The following is a 15,627-nucleotide window of genomic DNA, read 5'->3' on the forward strand; positions in this document are numbered from 1 at the left end:
TTAATAAAATAAGAATCAAAAACATAAATTCAAATTATTATATTTACAATATTTTTCAGAATCATAAAAATAATTTGTTTTTTTCATTTATTCTTTCTTTTCCTTTCATGTTCTTCCTATATCTATACATCCATATATTATTAATTTCAAAAGTAATTAAGAAGGTCGCTTCAGGGCAAGACATCCTCTCTGCCGCCCCATTGATCAATCATCTCTGGAAAAGCATCGTCTTGGTAACTTGCCATAATATTACCCTATTAATGGACACTGTCATTATTCTCCAAAACTTTCTGTAAACAACAAATTGAATAACAATTGAAAGTCTAAAATGAGAATTACAGAAAATGTAATACTTCATCAAACTAGTACAAAAAAATTATCTTTTCCAATACTTTACAGCAAACTACCATTATACAAAAATTATAATAAGAAATGTAATGTTCATTTCAAATTATCAAAGATTGGATGAATGAATGTGTATTGTGTATTAAATGTAGTGTTATTTAATCTGCAGTCTCGTCCTTAATGTACAAGATTTTTATATAAGATGAAAGCTTTGAAAGCAAGTAAAGCTTACAAAACAAACATTAAATAAAAAGAATTCCGAAACAGAGGAAAATGTTAAAATTACCTTCAAACAGAAGCTTGCTGAGAAGAGCTGATAGCAATCAAAGCTAAAGCCTACAACATTAGAATGAGAATATAACTTTGTGAACCCAAAGATATATGTATTTATAGTTTTTCCCGAATTCTAATAATCATACAGATAAAACTAAATCGATCATTTCAAAAATTAAAAAATATGCACAAAGACACTTATTGTAACTATAATTAATTATAAGTACAATGAGAATCAAATACAATAAGAATGTAGTTTATCAAATTCAGAAATTGAGAGTTTTCAACTCACAACCAAGTTGGTTTATAATGTGCAGCAATGACCATTCTTTCATTTATTGAATTACACATGTTTCTCTGCTCCTAATAATGTGATTGCATATATATTAAAGACAATGATCATTGCTTATTAATACAATCTTGTTGTTTATACAAATTCATATATATATAGATATATATAAAAATCCATTGCCATGGTAAGTTCGAAAATACAACACAAAAACCAAACCTTGAGAGACAAAGTATGTATCTTCCATTCTGAAATTGAAGCGATAATTTCAGTGATGAAGGATCGAGAACCAAGTGCCTCCTATTCCTTAAACCTGCATAAGAATAAAAATTGCAGCTTAGACTACAAATTGAACAAGGCCTCTAAAGAAAAATTTCCTGGCAGCACAGAGGTTCAACCATTTAAGAGTTGCAAATTCATACAAATCAACTCCTAACTTGGTCCATATCGAGACTCAAAACAATTTCTCTGTTGAATGTAGAGTTATAATGCCTTAGAAAATTTGAAAGTATTTATTACAACTCAAAACAACTCCTAAAAGAAAGTATTTATTACAAAGGGAAAAATTGCACAAGTTCTACAATAAAAAAGAGAGAGATACTCCCGTCATTACTGAACAACTCACTATCTCACAATTTACTCAAATGGGAAAATAATGCCTTAGAAAATTTGAAAAAAAAAAACTCAAACTAAACAATCAGTAATATATGTGTATGAATATAGGTTGTTACAAAAAATATATTATATAGAACAAAGACATTTCAAAGAAAGCTGTAATAAAGAGGATTTGAATACCAATATCACACTCGGTACCAATGGCAAGAACAGTAGCCAAATACTTGGTGTCGAAGCCACTTTTCAGATTTGTGCTCTTCACCACAATAATATCCACCAGAGAAGCGCCCAATAAAAAAACTATAAACAAAGATCTAGAAAGATAAAACTTACAAAATGTAAAGGAAAGATCAGAGACAGGGACGTCGGATGTGAGCTCAGCCAGGGGACAAAGGCGCGGGGTGCGGTCGAAGAGAGACGATCGGAGCTAGAGACGATCAGAGAGAGAGAGAGAGAGAGAGAGAGAGATGATTGGAGAGGGAGATCTGATCGAGCTGAGGGTAGAGTGAAATTAGGGTTTTTGCTTTCTGGTTTTTTCTTACATAATAAACGATTCAATAAATCCCAAATTGTAGTTTTTCATTAAAAAATATGTATAAACTTCTTTTATTAAATACATTTTTTAACTAAAGTTAAAATAATTCTCCAATATTATTTTAGGACTTTAAATATTGTACAATAATTTTTAGTCCTCCAATAATTTTTCTCTTTTACAATAATTTTTTTAAATAATTTTCACATTAAATTTTTAAATACAACTAATTTCTAACACTATCATTTAATTGAAAATATATAAATTCTATTTCCTAATTTTATTAATTCTCAAATTATAAATTTGTTAAGCAAAAAAAAAAACATTTTATTTTTTAAATCTGAAACTTTTTTTGGTATTTTATTTTATGAAATACAAATTTGTTTTATTAAGAGAAAATGTACAATTTTCTTTTTTAAAATTTGAAACTTTTTTTAGTATTTTTTTATAAAATACAATTTTTTTATTAAGCAAAAAAAAAGTATTTTTTTAAATCTAAAAATTTTTTTTGGTATGTTAAAAAAGAATATTTCCCAATATTTTATCACTATTAGGAATAGTAACTATTCCCAACAGTTATAAATTGTTGGGTATACTTAGTATTCCCAACGGTTAAAAACCGTTGGGAATACTAAGTATTCCCAACAGTTATAAACTATTGGCATTTACTGTTTTTTTTTTTAAAAAAATGTCACTTAGTATTGCCCACGGTTCTCCACCGTTGGCATTAGTTTTTCCCAACGGTTTCTTTGTTTCGGTTCTAAACCGTTGGGAAACATCTTCCCTTACCTTTTCCAACGGTTTTCATAATTTACCCCCTTATTAACCGTTGGGAAAAGCCAACTTTGTAGTAGTGTAGATATATTTAGAAATATTCAAACATTAAGATAGGTTGAATATTTTATATAGCACATTAAGTTTCATAAAACTTCATAAAATATTCATAAAACTTCCTAAAATGAATAAAATATGAATAAAATGTAAGTAATTTTGTGGTTTGACATAAGAAAACATGAATTTGGGACAAATGCTCATATCTAGAACGGTTTTTAATGATCTTCGGACGACCACACTAGGAGCATTAATCTCAGTGATTGTCTACTATGTTAATAACGAAATTACTTTTAGGTAGAGCCCAATACCTAATGTCAAAGTGAAAATATAATTTTATATAATTAGGGAGTAGCCACAGCATCCTTATTTGTATAAAATTATATATTAATTAAAATTCACCTTAATGGACATAACTTGTAATTAATTATATAGGTATAATAATTTTACCCCACAGGGATTTTATTATATTTGTATAATTAATTAGGATAATATGTTAAATTAAATTCTCTTAATTTACCCCACAGGGAGTTATGGGGATTTAATTTAATAGTGTTATCACAAATTTAATTAAAGATAGATAATAAACCTTCATTTTCCAAAACTAATTGTTTAATTAAATCTATCATTCATCTAATTTTATTAAATTTAAAATTTAGCCCACAGGCAATTTTGGATTTAGTAAAATTTTAATCTTCAGTTTATACTTTGGTGTCTAGTGAACCACATAATTTTAAATAATTAGGGAGTAGCCACAACATCCTTAATTATATAAAATTATATATATTAAGTGGATTAAGATATCACATAATAGACATGAATTATGTGAACATAATAATCTTACCCTACAGGGATTTTATTATATTTACATAATTAATATATTAAATTAAATTCTCTTAATTTATCCCACAGGAAATTATGTAGATTTAATTTAATAATTTTATAATAAAGTATAAAATTTAGAAACATTTATAAATAATTAAGTGTTTCATACCTTTCATTGAGATAGAAATATTAAACTTTAAGTTTTTCATAAATTGTGTAAATCTATCATAATCTACATCTAAATCTAATCTTATTAAATTAAAAATTTAGCCCACAGGCAATTTTTGTTTAATAAGATTTCATATTTAAGCATGTTTATTCATTGGTAAAAACATGATTCATTTAAACCTCAAAACTATATATGTAATTTTATTATATCACTATTCATAAATTTCTTCCATACTAGTAGAAAATTTCTTCCATACCAGTAGAAATTTCCAAAAATTTATTCTGATAAGTTAATCTAAAATGTACAGTTTTTACTGTATAATTAAAAAAAATAAATCACACTTTATTATCACCAATAAATTTTAATTTATTGTGTATGAATTCATTCTAATATAGTTAATGTGATTATTAACACATAGTGGATTATTTTAGATTGTTATTCCACATTCATAATTTCTTGCAAGGTTTACAAATAAACCTAAGAAAGTCAGTAACTGTGAGCAAATCTTATCCACAGACAAGATAACTTCTCACATTTAGAAGTTTAAGGAACAAGCAATATAGTAGTGGCTTTGTTTTAAAATTGGCGAAGATCTTTATGTTCCAAGATTCTATTGAAACTTGATTTAGACACATTTAGAGGTCTTTACTACAAATGATGTCACTCATAAAGATATGCAAGTTCAATCTGACAATAAGAAATGTGTTATTAATAAGAATTCTTCTACATTATAGCACCAAAAATTATGGAACATATCTCCATAAATAGAATAAATGTTAGTAAATGGTGGGGATCTTCATTACACTTGATTTTACTAACTTTATTTAGAACTTGTGTGAATTTCATTAAGAATATGTATTCCAACAAGTCAAAATCGGTGCATACTAGAATTCTATCATATTAGAAATCATACAAGTCAATTAATTTTGAAGACATGGACTCAAATTTTGCATCTCTTTTTTAACGATTACTCACATAAATAATTTTTCTACAAAAGTATGGATTTATATGTTTCAAAGACATTTAAATCTTAAGTAGAGAAATGGTGCATTTTGCATATTAAGATAGTGAGATCAAATATAAAATGGAGAATACTACATCAAAATTCGTGAGTATGGATAAACTCCCAGTGTATTTGTAAAGTTTCTTTAAAAGCATGGGTTCATTGCCCGATACATATGCTTGGTACACCCAAATTATAGTGTGTAACAGATTTAAGAAACTAAGCATTTTTTGGACATGGGGTGGAGCCTACATAGCAAACTCCAATCTTTCCTAAATCTTTGTCTATTGATACTCAACAATGGGGTGTACATATCGAATCGTGTTCTAACCAAAGTTGTTTCTCAAACATATTTTGAGTTGTGATAAGGTTGAAAACTGACTTGATGACATGTACACATTTTATAAATACGCATATATAGTTAGAGTACAATTGTCAAAGAAAAGATCTGGGCCCTAAACAATAAATGAGCATATTTCATTTGAAAAGCTATAAGGTTTAAGGGTTACATATTTTATTATCCATCTCACAACACTAGAATTGTGGAATTAAGAATTGACTTGATCAGTGGGAGTGATCAATCTAGGAACCTAGTTTTCGAGAAAGATCATTCATATTTTCTCAAACTTCCACCTCAAGTGTTAGATTAATTATGATTCACAACATCTCTTAAGATTAATGGTTGTTGAGAATTCATAACTAATCATTAATAATATACAAGTCATTGGTAAAATTCTAATAAGTTATGTTATTTAGTAATTGCTTACAATTTCTAAAATAACATGTTATTGAACCATTTGCTCTTTTAAGAGTTTGTTGGTACATCCTTAAGATGACTTATTAGAACAGTAAGATCAATGTTTTCTAGTGATTACATTTTGTACAATAAGAGTTCAACTACAATATTAATTTGAGACACAAATTAAATTATAGAATGATAAAGAATTGAAGTTGTAGTACAATATGCCATGAATGAAGAAATGAATATCTTAAATAGCAATAAAGTTTATCTTTAGTAAAGTTGTCTAATGGGGTGGAGAACATTAATTAAGCATAGGTTTTTTCACCAATAATATTCATTAGGCAACATTGAGAAACATAAAGATATAAAAGAATATTCATTGCTAAGAAGTTCATTTTGAACTAAGAATCAATAACAAATGAGATTTACATTCTCACTTGTTTTTATAAAAGATTCTATTATAGACCTTGGCATTTGTTGCTTGTTTCAATTCATTAATCAATTCCAAACAGTGAACTAGAGAAGAAGGTATACAAATTTGCCATAAAGATTTTTCTCTAATAGTGGTGAACATATGCAAGCTTAAGATGTCTACCTATAGATTAAAACAAACATCTCACAAATTGGTATTATATCATCTTTTCCTTTAGGTTTGAAAAGAGAATTATGGAAATAATTATATACCAGAAGGTTAGTGGGAGTAATATTTGTTTTATACGTAGACAATATGTTACTTGCAAATGATGATAAAAGTTTTCTATATAAGTTGAAATAATTCATATCTCAAATTATTATTTTGAGATAAGGAATATAAATAATATATATATTTTTAATTAATTAGAGAGTAGCCACAGCATCTCTGATTAAATAAAATTATGTATTATTCATCTGATATAACTTTTATCTTTAAGTGTGATAAATTCAACTCGAACCAAAGCATTCGAAAAATGATCTGGAGTGAGAATAAATTAAGAACATTCATTTGCTTCTATTTTAGAAGCCTAATGTATGCCTAAGAGTCTGAATAAGACTTTGCATTACATTTGTTTCAGGATCGTTAAGTAGTATCAGAATAACTAAAGTTAAGACCACTTTATTTTTCATACAAAGTGATGAGGTATCTTTAAGATACTAAAAATTATATTCATACATATTTTAAGATGAATTGACTATCTGGAAATATAGTTAACCAATTAGATTCTAACATATCTCACTGGTTGTATTTATTAACGTAAATCAATATTTTATTACGTCCTTAAGATTACCAGTAAGTTATATTGTAGAGAATCTTGATTGTTATTTCACTATAGAAGTCAGATTCATTTATTGTTTTGAGGATACATCTCGTATGATGTATTATAGAGTTTCATAGTAGGCCTAGAGTTCAGAATTACAGTTTCATTAGGCCATTAAGAAAATTTTGCGATAAATTCAGCTACAATATTTATGGCTAATAACTCTAAGAGTACTGGTCGAAGCTAGCATATCGACATTAAGTATTTAGCCATAAAAAGGCGTGATAAGTGGTCATTAATCACGCAAACTGAATTGGGTGATCGCATAGATCCTTGACTAAAGGCATGCCGCAACACAAATTCAAGGATCATAAAGTAAATATGGGATTCAGTTAACCCATATGCAGTTTTTTTTTTATTTTATTTGTACAACCAAAAATTATTTAATGAAACTCTAATTTCGATATTTTCTCATATTTATGTGCACCTTAATTTCATCTGAGAAAATTATCGTAAGAGGACCTGAATAAACATAAGGGTTAGGGTTTATTCACTTAAGTACATTGCCACATAAAGTACATTGTTATATAATAAATATATCGTAATACATGGAAGATAATACTCGACTTATAATGAGGACATGTCGCTATGATTCGTATGTTTATTATATAATGAGGAACGTTTGGGTTTGAATGTTTTAGTTTAAATGCTGACCAAGTGGGAGAATATTAGAATATTTCTAATTAAGGAAATAAAATAATATTATTGATTCTGATAAATGAATATTTTATATTCATTGAATCTGGACAGAATCAATTACGTAATATTCTATATATGGTCAGATTTCTATATTCATTACCTGATTTGATTTCTTGAATTAATTGTCAAAATATTCTGACAATTAATGTGACACAGATACTGATGGAGTATCTCACCTATAAATATAGGGTCTCGGTCCCCGAGCTCCTCACTCATTCTGTTCATAACAGCAAATTCCATCTAAAGAGAGTTGAGAGAGCGAGGAAGCCCGATTACCCATGGTAGTCAATTTCCTTTGCAGATCAAAGCTTATGTGGGTTTGAAGCTCAAGAATCAATGGCTGGAGGTATTTCGATCCTTAATTATAGTGCATATATGTTTGATTAATTCCGCACTTTATACTTAAACATATACATTTCAGTTTATACATATAAATGTCTAACACAAAAAACAAAGAATTTCAACACAATGATTTCTAGACTTCAACTCGACTGCAACATCACAATTGATTTTAATCTAGTCAATCAAAGAAAAAAGGAAGTCATCTCATAGGTTGTGATAGAAGAGAGAAGAATATACTGCAAAACAAAAGGCAATTTAGCTAATATGATGGAGAATACTATGAACACAATCATTGTATATTTTATCATTTTTAACCTTCTAAATAGTATCCACCACAATAAAAGTAAAAAAGAAAAACTTCATTTGTATCTATGCCTCTCTCCTTTATACCTCAAATGAGTTTCCCCGAGTCCCAACAATGAGTACCCACATTGTCTAAAAGAATCAATTCTCATGGGGATGGTTTTCAAAGGTGGTAAGCAAGATTACAAAGCAGACAGAAATGTTCTATTGATTTTTCAAAAGCACCATATAAAGGACACATGGAATTTTCAATAATCATTCTAGAGGCAACGTTTGCACGAACTGAAAGTGCTTCAAATAAGATACACCATCAAAGTACGTTATGACGCTTAAGGATTTTGGCATTTTAAAGTTTTGTTCCAAAGGGTAGGAGAGACCATTCAAGGAGGAGCACAATTCAGAGCTTGTATGAGGTAGCCCCCATTTAGTAGAGAAATTAACATTTGACTCTTTCATATCTACAATTATTCTAGGTAACAAAATTATGGTATTTGAACGTGCATAAGGGGAAAAAAAACATTGTTAAATTACTAAACTATAGTACTTTTGAAATTGTTGTCAACATGCATATTATACATAAATATTGGGTTGAAGAGAGTTATTAAAAGTTTGTCTTTAGAAAAATGATGTAGTAATTTTTTAGAGAATTGTTAAACAATATCATTAGTGTTCCACATTATTTAAGGTAAATTATATTATTATAGTATAATTTAATAAAAAAGTTTAAATATTTTAATTTATTGATTTTATGAAAAATAATCATCTACTTGTATAACGTCACTTGGATTCAACATGAACATGACATAAAAATTATATGAATCATGTTTGTGTTCGTATTTTATCTAAAATAAATTTAAAAATTTCATATGACACGAACATGACTTGATGACACTAAAAATATTAAGGGAATTTTTTATTTTTATATTTCAAAACAGTTTTTTTTTTATTTTTCTTTATTTTTATGGAATTCTATATCAAAACTCCTGTAGCAACTAACGAAGCAATCTAAATTGCAACAAAAATTTCTATAGCAACTCACATAAAAACTACCATAGCAATCTAAATCGTAAATTTAAAAAACAATTAAAAAAATAGGATATAAAATAATTCTCTAAATATTAATTTAGTTTAAAATTTTAATATGTTTGTATTTGTACTATTTGTGTCCATAATTTTTCAAAAAATTTAAAATCTCAATACCACACGAATTTGAAAACCCAACACAAATTGACAACACTAAAAACTAAAGTTAGACAAATGGACCACACAACATACATAGTATCTTAAAACATTATATATTTTAGGGTAAATAGCGGTATAAGTACCCAAAATTTTGAGTTTGTGAGCGGCATAAACCCAATGATGTTTTTTAGTGGCATAAGTACCTAATGTTTGTAAAACTGTAATTTTTCTCTATTTTCGTCAGTACAAGCTCTGTTTAAAATTAATTAAAAAAAGATTTGGAAGTAATTGATACTATATATTTTTTGTACAAACCAAATAATTTAAAATTTGGGTCTTATATGTGTCCTATTTCAGACAATAACAGAGTCTGTACTGATGAAACTGTAAAAAACTACAGTTTTATAAACATTGGGTACTTATGCCACTAAAAAAATCATTGGGTTTATGCCGCTTACAAACCTAAAACTTTGGGTATTTATGCCACAATTTACCCTATATTTTATTTTGAATGATAATAATTTCTTTTGAAAAGATTCAGAGAAATGCTAAAATGTACCAGTGGTGTTAAGCACCCTCCTACGTGTTAATATCGCTATTGGTCTAATTTAGTATCGGATCTATATAGTTTAATATAATAGCATTTAGGGAGTATCGCTAACCAATCGTAAAACGACACGTGTTAAGGGTGTTAGGCACCACTGGTGCCCAATAGCAATGCTCTAATAATAATAATAATAATAATTAAAAAAAAAATGGAAGGCACACTCGTGCGTGTGAAACGTGAGAATCAAGTCACGTCCGATAAAGACACGTGTCAATACCCCACATAAGATGTGGACGTGTCAAGATCAGGAACGTAAGAATTATTGAACTGACTAATACTAATACTACACATACACATGCACAAAATTAAGATACGATTATTATTGTAATCAGAGCAAAATCCAAAAACATTATTATTATTATTAACATAGGGTTGTGGTGCGTACTGCGCACCAGACATTACAGGTGGGTCCCATAATAGCTGACACGTACTATAAAGCGCCGTAGGTGAAGGGCGGCGGGGGTGACTTCACGTTGTCGTCACGCGCGATCCACCACGCAATCGCTCTTGATCCACGCGCCATTCTTTTTTATTTTTTTATTTTTATTATTATTATTTTTTTTAATTTTATTTTTTCGAAAAACCAAACCACAGAGTGAGGACATTATAGAAGAGAACGTATACTAGACTCCAAACACAGAATTTTATTTTATTTTTTATTTTTTTGAAAAATTAAAAAAAAAAAATTTTAAAAAAACTTTCCATTTTTTTGGTTTCTTGTAAAGTCAACTGTCTTTTTCCCACAAAAAGTAGTGTTATAATTATTTGTATCATGTTAATTGGATTTTGTTATTTTTTTTTAAAAAAAATAAAAAAATTATATTGCATTTGAAAAAAGAAAAAAAAATGAAGCAGAGTAAAACAATGTCAAATTATTGCAAATTTGCCTTTTTATATTTTTTTTTACTTTTTACCACCATACTTTACTAGACCCTGAAAATGGTAAAAGAACTGTAACAAACATCATACATAATAATGATATTGAAGAAATTAATAAAATGATGTAACAAATTGTGTAATTTTTTGTTAAAACAAAATGAGTATTATAATATTGGAGATTAATGGTACTTAATACATGATTAAGACTATTCTAAGCAAAGGCATGTGACACTAGTTGGTCTGATCTAATAATTACAGTTTTACTAATATTTAGTAGTTGAGAATTGTTAAAAGATATTATTGGTATTTAGTATTATTTTTGATATCATACTATTATTGGTATAATTAAGTATCAAGTCTTATATAACTTAATAAAATAGTTTTTTGAGAATATCACTAACTAATTGTAGGACGCTACTTATAGAAAGTCCTAAACACTACTGATATTTAATAACAATACTCTTAGTACTTTAGCCACTACAAAAATCATTAGGTCTAATAATTGAACAACCAACTTTCTTAGTAGGAAAAAAATATTAGAAAAAATGTACAATTTATTTTATAAGGATAAAAAAGAAAATTTGTGACGAAAAAATTCAAAATATAAAAATTATAAGGATAAAAATACAATTATGTAAGGACTAAAGTAAAAAAAAAAAAATATAAAGACAAAATTAAAAATAATCAAAATTTTGTATGTAAAATATAATTTATATAAAATTGAGTGGGTCAGCCCCACATGACTAACTTAAAATTTTAAATACTTAAATTGCTATTTATTAAAATGAAAAATACTTAAAGACATTAGTAGTGTCTAGCACTTTTTAATGTGTAATATTGTTATTAGTATAATTAAGTATTAAATTTCATATAATTTAATGTTATAATTTTTACAGAGTATCACTGACCAAAAATAAAACATTACCTCTAGATATTACTAGACAACACTCGTACTTAATACCAATATTCTTCCTAAATTATATTTTTAGTCCCTAACATTTATGATTTAATAGCTATGCTCTTACCAGATTCTATTTTTGGTCCCTAACATTTATGATTTATACACTTTAAGCCTCAAACATTTATTTAGATATTAATTTATTACTATTATCTTTAAACAAAGCCACCAATATTTAATCTTTGCCACTTTTCTTTGTTTTAAATTTTATTTTTGTTGGTGCTTAATAAAGAACAAATACTTTGGTTGGTAGTTACCATTTGGCATTTGACCCAATATTTTTTTTTTAAATAATTATTTTTTTTTTTTGACAATTTTTAAATAATTGTTTTTAACTAAAGAAAAACCCAAAAAAAAAAAAAGTGCAAGTTTAATGAGTGGTAGTTAACCTCGTTTTGTCGAATACAAACTTTTTAATGTCTCTATCTTAGCATGAAATCTATCAAAATATATTATTTTAATAATCATGTCACATGTGTCACATGTATGTTTTAAACTACATTTAAAAATAGCACATTATATGACAATTACTACAAGCATTTATGTGGTAATAGTCTTTACTTTAGGCAATTTATACTTTAATGAAATTTCGATTTATACATATAAAAATTAAAGTCATTCATGATTAATAATGTAGTAATTTATAATTGGTAGTGGACTATTTTTAAACTAGAATAATTTATTGTCTAATTGAATGTTATATTTTACCAAATATAAAGGTTAATTATAAATTTTTTTTTTCTGAACTTTGACATGTATTAAATTATACCCTATTAACTTTATAAGGTTGTTAAAAATGTCCCCTTAACTATTGAGATTGTTGAATTTAAGGACTTTTATCTAATTTCATTCAATTTTATTATTTCAGTGATTGTTTATGTACTAAATCATACTCCTCAAACTTTAATATATATCAAATCATGCTCCTCGAACTTTGAAATGTACTAAATTATGCTCCCTGAACTTTCATTCATATTAGACTTTTTCACTAAAATTGGACAAGAGTGAAAGTTCATGAGACATTTTTAACGACCTTAAAAGTTCAAGGGGGATGATTTGATATATGTCAAAGTTCAGAGAATAAAAATCCTAACTAGCCAACTGTAGATTTTTATCGCGAGTTACATAAAAGTTAGAACAAAATTGTCTTCTAGAAATTTAAATGATAAAGTTATATCATCTTTCAAAAGCACTCCAAACTTATTAAAAAACACAAGACATTTGTTGATAGTTGTTATCACAACAAATAAACCTCTCTTTATGTATATATATTTAAAGAAAAAAAGAATTGGTAAAGTAACCTTGCCAATTCCTTAACAAAAATATATTTAAACTAATTTGTTGATGACTTTATTTTGATATATTTGATTATGCAATGTCATCTCTAATTAGATGCATTTGGGAATAATATTTTCGTGCCTTAATAGGACCTGTTTAATATTTTAATTATTTTTTATTAATATTTTATATTTTAAAATAGATTTAATATTTTTTTTAAGACATAGTATTTTTTAGATTGGATTGGATCCATCTAATATTTTAGGTCTAATATGTATAGGATTGGATTGGATCCTTCCAGTTAAAAAAAAAAGAGTAAAATTTAATGTTAATTTTTAAATATACATATATATTTTACGTATAACCATATAAAATCTAATTACTAATCCAAATTAAATGAAAATACTAATAAGTCCGATTGAATGTTGGATGTATTGGATTTTTGGACACCCCATCCAACATCCGGTCTGATTCAATTAGATATTCAAAAATAGCATCTAATCCGATCCGATCACAATTAGATATCTGATGTTTGACGGTCGGTTGTCATTGGATTGGATGATTTATGCACACCCGTAGATGTAATGGAGATTACAATACATAGTGTAACGACCATTACAATGTAGAGCTATTACAAAGGTTTAAAAATAAAAACAAAAAATGTAACAGTATTAATAATTCCATTACAATTCCCATTACACTAAACTAAACATGCCATAAGAAAAAGAGAGGGGAATATAGTTTGAGTGATTGAGGCATATGAGTATTTTTGGAAACAAATTAAAAAAAAAATGTGGTAAAATTATTGTATATTTCAATTATAGTATCCAAATTAGAATTAGAAGCATAAGAACTATCAAACTAAGGGTATCTCCAATGAATAAACTTAAATTTAGTGTTAAATCAACACAAAAATACCACTATTTCAACACTAAATTTTTTTTCAATTTCAACCACAAAACTAAAAATTACACTAAATTTTATATTCTTTATTATTTTATTATTTTATTAATATAATAAGAATATTTTAATACTAAATATAAATAATTATTTACTTTTTCTTCTTTAAAGTATTATTTAATTATTAAAAACTTTTTTTAAAAAAAATAGTGTGGTCTACAGTGTTCCACTAAATTTGGTGGAACACTGTAGACAATGCCATTTATAAGAATAGATTTAGAGCATCTCCAAGGAGACACCAAATTTGGTGTTACACTATCACCAAATTTAGTGTCAAAAATTATTTCTACTCCAACCACAACACCAAAAATTACACTAAAAAAATATTCCTTATTATTATATTAATTTTTTAATAAAATAAAAAAATAATATCATATTAATTAACAAAAATAATATGTGTTTGATTTTAAAAATTATTTTTATTATTTAATTTAAAAAAATAAAAAATATAATAAATTTTTACTTAAATTATAATTAAAAGAAAAAATAATTTATGATATTCACATTTAAATTTACACAAAAAAAATATTATAAGGTGCTTTTACAATGTATTCTTCTAAATAAAAGAGTCACGCAACAGAAAGTTTGAATTTTATTTTCGGCATGTTAAATTTTTTTAAATTTTTTAAAATTTTGCAGGATGTTTTAGATAACTATAATGTACACGACCATAAAAAAAAAAACTAAACAAGTCTCCCGAATGCCGAAACAGGTAGGAGTAAATCAGTGCACCATTTTTAAAGAAGTGCATTATTTTCGGCGTATTAAATTTTTCTAAATTTTTTTAAATTTTAGAGGATGTCTTAAATAATTATAATATACACTACTATATAGAAAAAATAGACTAAAAAAGTTTGTCGGGTGCCGAAATAAATAGGAGTAAATTCGTACATCACTTTTAAAAATGTGTATTAAAAAATTTCCCAAAAAATAATTCTTAATTTTACAAATATAATAATATAAATATATATAAATATTAATTAAATTATTAAAAAAAACTTAAAAAAAAAAGAAAAAACATAACATGTCGTGTCTACAGTGCACGGCACTGTAGAGAATCCTACAATTTGCTGCTCAATTTAGTGCCTCTTTGGATCAATTATAGACACTAAACTATCAAATTGCAGTCTCTTTGGAGCTGCTCTTAGTATCCCATTAGAGTAAATATGATGTGAAACTACACCATATTTAATGTTTTAGTATCCCATTGGAGATGACCTTATAAAAAAAACAAAGTACCATTTTCCTATGTCAAATAATGAGAATAGATGGGTAAGGAATTAAATAAAAGTTGTTTTTTTGTTTTATATCTAATTTGAAACTATTATCTATTACATAATTTTTTTTTCTTTGTAAAAAATAATATTTAAAAAAAAGTACACCCAAAAAAAAACAATAATAATTGAACGTGTGAGATATGATATAAGTAAAAAAAGAGGGTGAAATTTATATATATAAAAGTATGCCTCAAAATTCGAGCGTAATGTAATGTCAAAATCC

At 26.6% G+C, this 15,627-nt stretch overlaps 1 long non-coding RNA gene across 2 annotated transcripts; it reads right to left on the reverse strand.

The window, feature by feature from the left end:
• Positions 1-2,115, reverse strand: LOC133029260 (uncharacterized). Of its 2 annotated transcripts, none has more exons than XR_009683411.1 (4): positions 1,703-2,115; positions 1,127-1,220; positions 632-681; positions 1-290 (listed from the first exon to the last, which is right to left on the reverse strand). It is a non-coding gene; the product is annotated as an uncharacterized LOC133029260 (long non-coding RNA). The 2 variants fall into 2 exon arrangements; XR_009683410.1 differs by having other exon boundaries at positions 1,856-2,111.
• Between the last annotated feature and the right edge of the window lie 13,512 nt (positions 2,116-15,627).

The sequence above is a fragment of the Cannabis sativa genome, chromosome 7 (assembly GCF_029168945.1).
Source record: "Cannabis sativa cultivar Pink pepper isolate KNU-18-1 chromosome 7, ASM2916894v1, whole genome shotgun sequence".
Taxonomy (NCBI): Eukaryota; Viridiplantae; Streptophyta; class Magnoliopsida; order Rosales; family Cannabaceae; genus Cannabis; species Cannabis sativa.